The sequence below is a fragment of the Octodon degus genome, unplaced genomic scaffold, assembly GCF_000260255.1.
Source record: "Octodon degus isolate 3935 unplaced genomic scaffold, OctDeg1.0 scaffold00299, whole genome shotgun sequence".
Taxonomy (NCBI): Eukaryota; Metazoa; Chordata; class Mammalia; order Rodentia; family Octodontidae; genus Octodon; species Octodon degus.
Genome location: NW_004524875.1, coordinates 969,541 through 975,058, shown reverse-complemented (window position 1 = coordinate 975,058; position 5,518 = coordinate 969,541). Strand labels below are relative to the sequence as shown.

The following is a 5,518-nucleotide window of genomic DNA, read 5'->3' as shown; positions in this document are numbered from 1 at the left end:
CGTCCTTCAGATATTTCCATCGTGTGATAGGGCTCTGTGACCTGAGAAACTTGTGTATGGAGGCGGAGGGCGGGTTGTGGAAGTGCTTTGGGAAACAATCCATAGTGACTCGAATGTCTTTGAGTAAAGCCAAGAAAATGAACTTCAGACCCCGCTCCTGGCAGCACCTTCAGTTTATGTAGATTGAGGATGGAGTCGGAGCACCTGAGGGCTTGAGTCTTGGCTTCACTACTATGTAGTTTCACGGTAGGACATTTTATTTAATCTTCCATATTTCCACTTTCTCATTTGTAAGATGTGGCTAGTGGTCGTCCAGTTTCAAATGGTTATTGTGAAGCTAGCTGGCATAGACGATGCTTGGTGTGTTTGCAACGTGCTCAGAATTTCCAGTTAGGCTTGAAGATGTGACACCTGCTGGTATCACTGTCATCACTGTTAACAGAAGCAGTGGCGAGAGTTCGGCTCTGAAAAAGAGTTCTGGTTTCCAGTGTCCGCTAGATTTTGTGGTGTAAGTGCTCCCATCAGTGCTTGACTGAGGCTGCCAACGTGAGGCTAGCCAGATGCTTGAAGTCCTGAAAACTGCACTGGTGGCTCTCGTGAACTGGTATGAGTGGTCCCCGGCACACCTGATGGACACGCGAAGTGGTATCTGACCACTTTCGTACTCAAGAGTGTGAGTTGCATTAAGCCTGCGCTCCTGATTGTGGGCAAGTGAGAAAAGAGCTAATAATCCAGTTGGGTGTCAGGCAAATCCTGTAATGCTGCCAGTGCCTGTTGCCTTGGGCTCATTGCTTGATACTGCACACGTACATGCTTACAAAATCACCCAAAGAACTGGACGGCTCTGGACAGAAGTGCATCACGTTGATGTCTTTTGAAAAATCTTTTGTTGAAAATCTTTCTTAATGTTTTCATTGTGAGAAATAGTGCCATTTCCTTGGTTACCAATTCTTGATAGAAGTGTTATTTTAGTCATTCAGACTAGTGGCCTGTCAAGCTTCTGTCTCTATTTATATCCCCTCTATGCGTACAGGTGTTTCACTGTTCATGAACAGTTGTTTATTTATACAATTTATATGTTAAGTCATTGGAACTACTTTATTTAAAGTTATTTTGCTCATTATTTATTTTCTTCTTGTCCAGGCTTTCTACTAGGAGATAAACTCCATCATTGTAAGGGTTACAGTGTTGCTTTGCTTGCGTCAGTTGTAACAACACATCGTGTGTAATAAGTGCTCAGGAAATAGCTGATGAATGAAGAGATGAACGCTACATCCAAATACATCAGAGAACTTTTACTCATTTGGCCTTTGGAGAGCTGGCTTTTTTTCTATTTCTTTTAGCATATAATGTGTGTTAAAAAGTATAGTCAATAGAAGAGAGTGAATTCAACTTGGAAAGTTTCAGACAAATGATGGCTTAATCATTTTATTTTTACTGGTTATTTAGCAGTCATTTAGGGAAGAGCAGATGTTTATAAAAATAATTTCTTATGCCCAAGTGTAGCTATTTTCTTCAAAAGGTGTATGTTCAGAAAGGTAAAGTTCTAGTACAAACTGCAGGCAGTGTGGATAATCAACTAGGTGGATAAGATTCCCCAAAACAAAATCTGCATGATTTATGGGGAAAGATGAACAGTAAAACAAAAATACATGTTCTTTTTACAACAACAGATTCAGAACAAGATGCTTCAGATTGTTTTGAAATCTCTCAGAGTCTGTAAGACTAATGGTTGGAATTCTACAGACAATTACATCATCTTATATTTATTTAAGACTAACTTGCAAGCCCAATTACCCAGATGGCTGGTTCCCTCCTGTCCATTTCATTATCCTGAAATGATCACAGCCTGAAATTGATTTAGGGACTTTGGGACATCTTTATTGTTAGGAAATCTTTTAATGCATCGCTTGTGAGTGCATTAAATGGCCATTAGGGACCAAATGGTTAAAGCAGCTTATCAATAATGTGCTTCTTTCTAAGATTGAAACACATCCCCAGAAGAGTTTCTGTTCCAATAAGCAGCTAAGTGCAAACTCAAATCTATAATATTTTGTAGTCAGAGTGAGAGCACAATCAGTTCTGTAGACTCCAATCTTGCAATGTCTTGCTGGAAGAGTACAAAGCAAAATCAGATTATCTTGTGCCTTAGTGCCTAATGATGAAACCAAAGTTTGCTCCTAGTAGTAACTAAATGCATAGAAAAGAGAATTTGGTTTAGTAAAAACAAAACTGCATGTGTTTCAAAGGTTAATATTTAAAGAGAATAACAAAAGGAATTTATGACTTTTGTTATTTATTTTATATTCATTTTAATGAGAAAAAATAACAATGAAACAGTTTCAAAACAGGTTAGTAGGACAGTTACAATAATTAATACATTGCATGTTGTTGTCTTCATAGTAGTTACAGCTTTTCTAACAAAAGGAACTATCTGAAAACTATAAAAGGTACATTTTGTTAGTGAGAGATTAAAAATGAAACTTCTTGGAATCAATGAAATTGAAATTTTAGAAGCACAGTATGACTTCATTCAAAAATAAACTTCCAAATGTTATAATTTCACATGCAGTGATTTCGAATTCAAAATGAGATTTTAAAAATTATAATCTTTAAACTTAGAATGATCTTTAACAATTACTTTTCTCAGAAGGAAAGTGTAGGTTATATCCTATCTATCTATCTATCTATCTATCATCTATCATCTATCACCTATCACCTATCATTTATCTATCTGGGCATCTATCCTCCATTTACCTCTTATCTATCTATAAATACTAAATAATTAGTTCATTGATAGTTTTTATTTTTTAATGTATTTGGTTGTTACAGTATCTCATTACACAGCTTGGACACAGTGATCCTCCTGTTTTCAATCTCCCCAGCACTGGGATTACACGCATGTGCCACCAGGCCTGGACTCTGGATGGCCCAGCCCCTGGGGGCGGGGCTGGTGCGGCGTGTCGTTCTGGGGATCTAACTGCGGTCCCTACACTTGTCTAAGCAGGTGCTTTAGTCCACTGAGCTATCTCGCTGGCCTGATAGTTTCAAATAAAGTAAGTCTCATGTTGAAAAAATTATGTTTTAGTGTTGATATGACTATGTTCAAATGTTCTTTCCCCCAAACACTCATCATTTACTTAAGAAATAATTTGTGTCAATCATTTTTTCTGGATAATCATCAATTGTGTAAATCTTATATTTCATGTTGATAATAAATTGGAATCTTGAGTTTAATACCCTTTTCAAATGTTGCATTAAAAATTATTTTCTTAAATTAGTTGAGAGCCCATAATTTGCAAATTAAATTATTTTCCTGTGGTGAAGTTTTTCATGATATTTATGTAAAATTACAGACAGGTTTCAAAAGCATCAGAAAGATTATCTTGTTTTCTAACTTTTACAAAAATGGTTGAACTTACCTGCACCCTTTCTACAACCCAAGTTACCGCCTCCTCAAGATTCTCCTAGTCTGAACCCATTTGCCAAATCTTTGCTGATCGATACACTTTGCTTGCAGTTTCTCCTTTAGAGTTTTGATTAAAGACTCCATGAAAACACGTCTTAATTCCTGTGTAGTCCAGATGAGGCGGACTAATCTGTTTTTAGTGAGATGCTGCCCTGTGTATATTGAAAATATGTGTTTCCTTTGGTTGTAACAAAGTATTTACTGCAGCTGGGGAGATAGCTCAGCAGTCTAAGTGCCTGCGTGGCAAGCACAAGGACCCAGGTTTGATCCCTGCTACCGCATGCCTTGCTAGCTCTGGAACTGGGTATGGTGGTGCATGCCTGTAATCCCAGCACTGGGGAGGCTGAGACAGGAGGATCTCGGCAAGCCTGAGCTGTGTAGTGAGACCCTGTACCAAATAAGAAAATAAATAAAAGATTTAAAATAGTATAAGATATTTACCTTAAAATTAGCTCCCGGTCATTGCTGCATGAATCAGTACAGCTTCACCAGCTCTAGTGGAGAATTATGCCAAGAGTTTCTGTGATGAAGAACGGGAGAGTTCAAGCACTAAGTCTTGCTGTAACTGCTGTAGCTGATCCCCTTCAAGTAAAAAGAAACCCAAAGTAGGCCATAAAGTTTTGGATCACCTAGGGCTGGAATCATCCATTTCTTTTCTCTCCCATTTATTTGGCTGTTGAAGATAAGCATGACCTCCTTTTAGATTTTCTGTAGTGTTATCTTAATTGATTTACATAAACAAGTGCCATGTCACTAGGGTCTCAAGATTGAAAGCATGGTTCAGACTTACTAATTTGGATTTCATTCATTCAGAATGCTTTGCAACACAGTCGTGGCGTGAGTTCATGGAGTTTCTCAGTGAACGAGGCCGAGCACACCGTTTGCCAGCACGAGGAGTTGCCTAGAAGCTAAGAAACTGTCTGACATCGTACACAAGTGCTCCACAGAGGCAGGACTCCCACAGTTCTGGGGACCCGAGTCCCATCTACAGGCAACTTACAAGAAGAAAAATCCTTCTCACATCATTTAGAAACTCCAGTTATATATAGAGCTTGATGAAGGCTTGCAATTTCTCTGACTCACGGATGCTTTACTATGTGTGCTCCTTAGGTCCTAAAATAGCAAGATGGGAATTTTCCACCCAAGTTGGAGGGACAAATTTCTAACTACATGACATCGGCAAATACTTGAGTGAGTGAGAAGATCTTAAAATAACTGCGGTATCATTGTTAAGCAATTCAAAATTGAGTTTAGTCATAGAGTAAACCAATATGAGGAACAGAGATGGAGAAATGGAAAAATAAGGAAAGGCTTATAAAAAAGAGAAATGATGAAACACAAAATCCACTTGGAGATAAACTAGTCATCGGGTGTTAAATAATTTTAACTCTAAGTTTGTGAATAAAGTAGAGTAGTGGCTAGTTACTCCAAAATGGATTTTAAGGCCCAGACGGAGAGGAAATGATTTATATCTCCCTTTTGAGTACACAGCAGAGATGATCAGTGATGTGGACATGAGCGACACTTAAGAGGGTTGCAGCTGTCACAACCCACCTGACTGCCATTGGGAAGCAAGTGAGACCCAGAGAAACAAAGTTTGGGATGATGCCTACCAGACGAAGCAGAGAAAATGCTAACGGAAAGGCAGTCCTTAGACAGAAAATCAAGGGAGAGCAAAAATGAAAGGGCAAGAAATGATCACCGAAAGTATTCATCAGTTTTGTTTTCTAAATTTTACAGTGACTAAGTCACCTAGTATGATCCAAGGAAGGAAAAATATAATATGTCAATAATAAAGTATAAAATCCAACTGCTGAGGGCATGGAAAGATTACAGAGTGAGGCCGAAATTATAAAATGCTAATAAAAGCTACATTGGCAACAGTAAGCGTTTTTGCACAAGATGCTAACATGATGAACAAAACTTTTGGAAGAGTGTAGCACTAAATGTGAGGGCCAACTTAAACTAACCCTGCCAAAGAGCAAAGGAAAACCCACAGGTGGAAGAGGTGTGTGCAGGGTTAAAACGCACCAAGCATCTTGTGTCTGG

The 5,518-nt window shown here is 38.5% G+C and overlaps 1 long non-coding RNA gene across 1 annotated transcript; it reads right to left on the bottom strand.

The window, feature by feature from the left end:
* Positions 1-1,438: 1,438 nt before the first annotated feature.
* Positions 1,439-4,506, bottom strand: LOC111814368. Its single transcript, XR_002819371.1, has 3 exons — positions 4,099-4,506; positions 3,911-3,989; positions 1,439-2,190 (listed from the first exon to the last, which is right to left on the bottom strand). It is a non-coding gene; the product is annotated as an uncharacterized LOC111814368 (long non-coding RNA).
* Between the last annotated feature and the right edge of the window lie 1,012 nt (positions 4,507-5,518).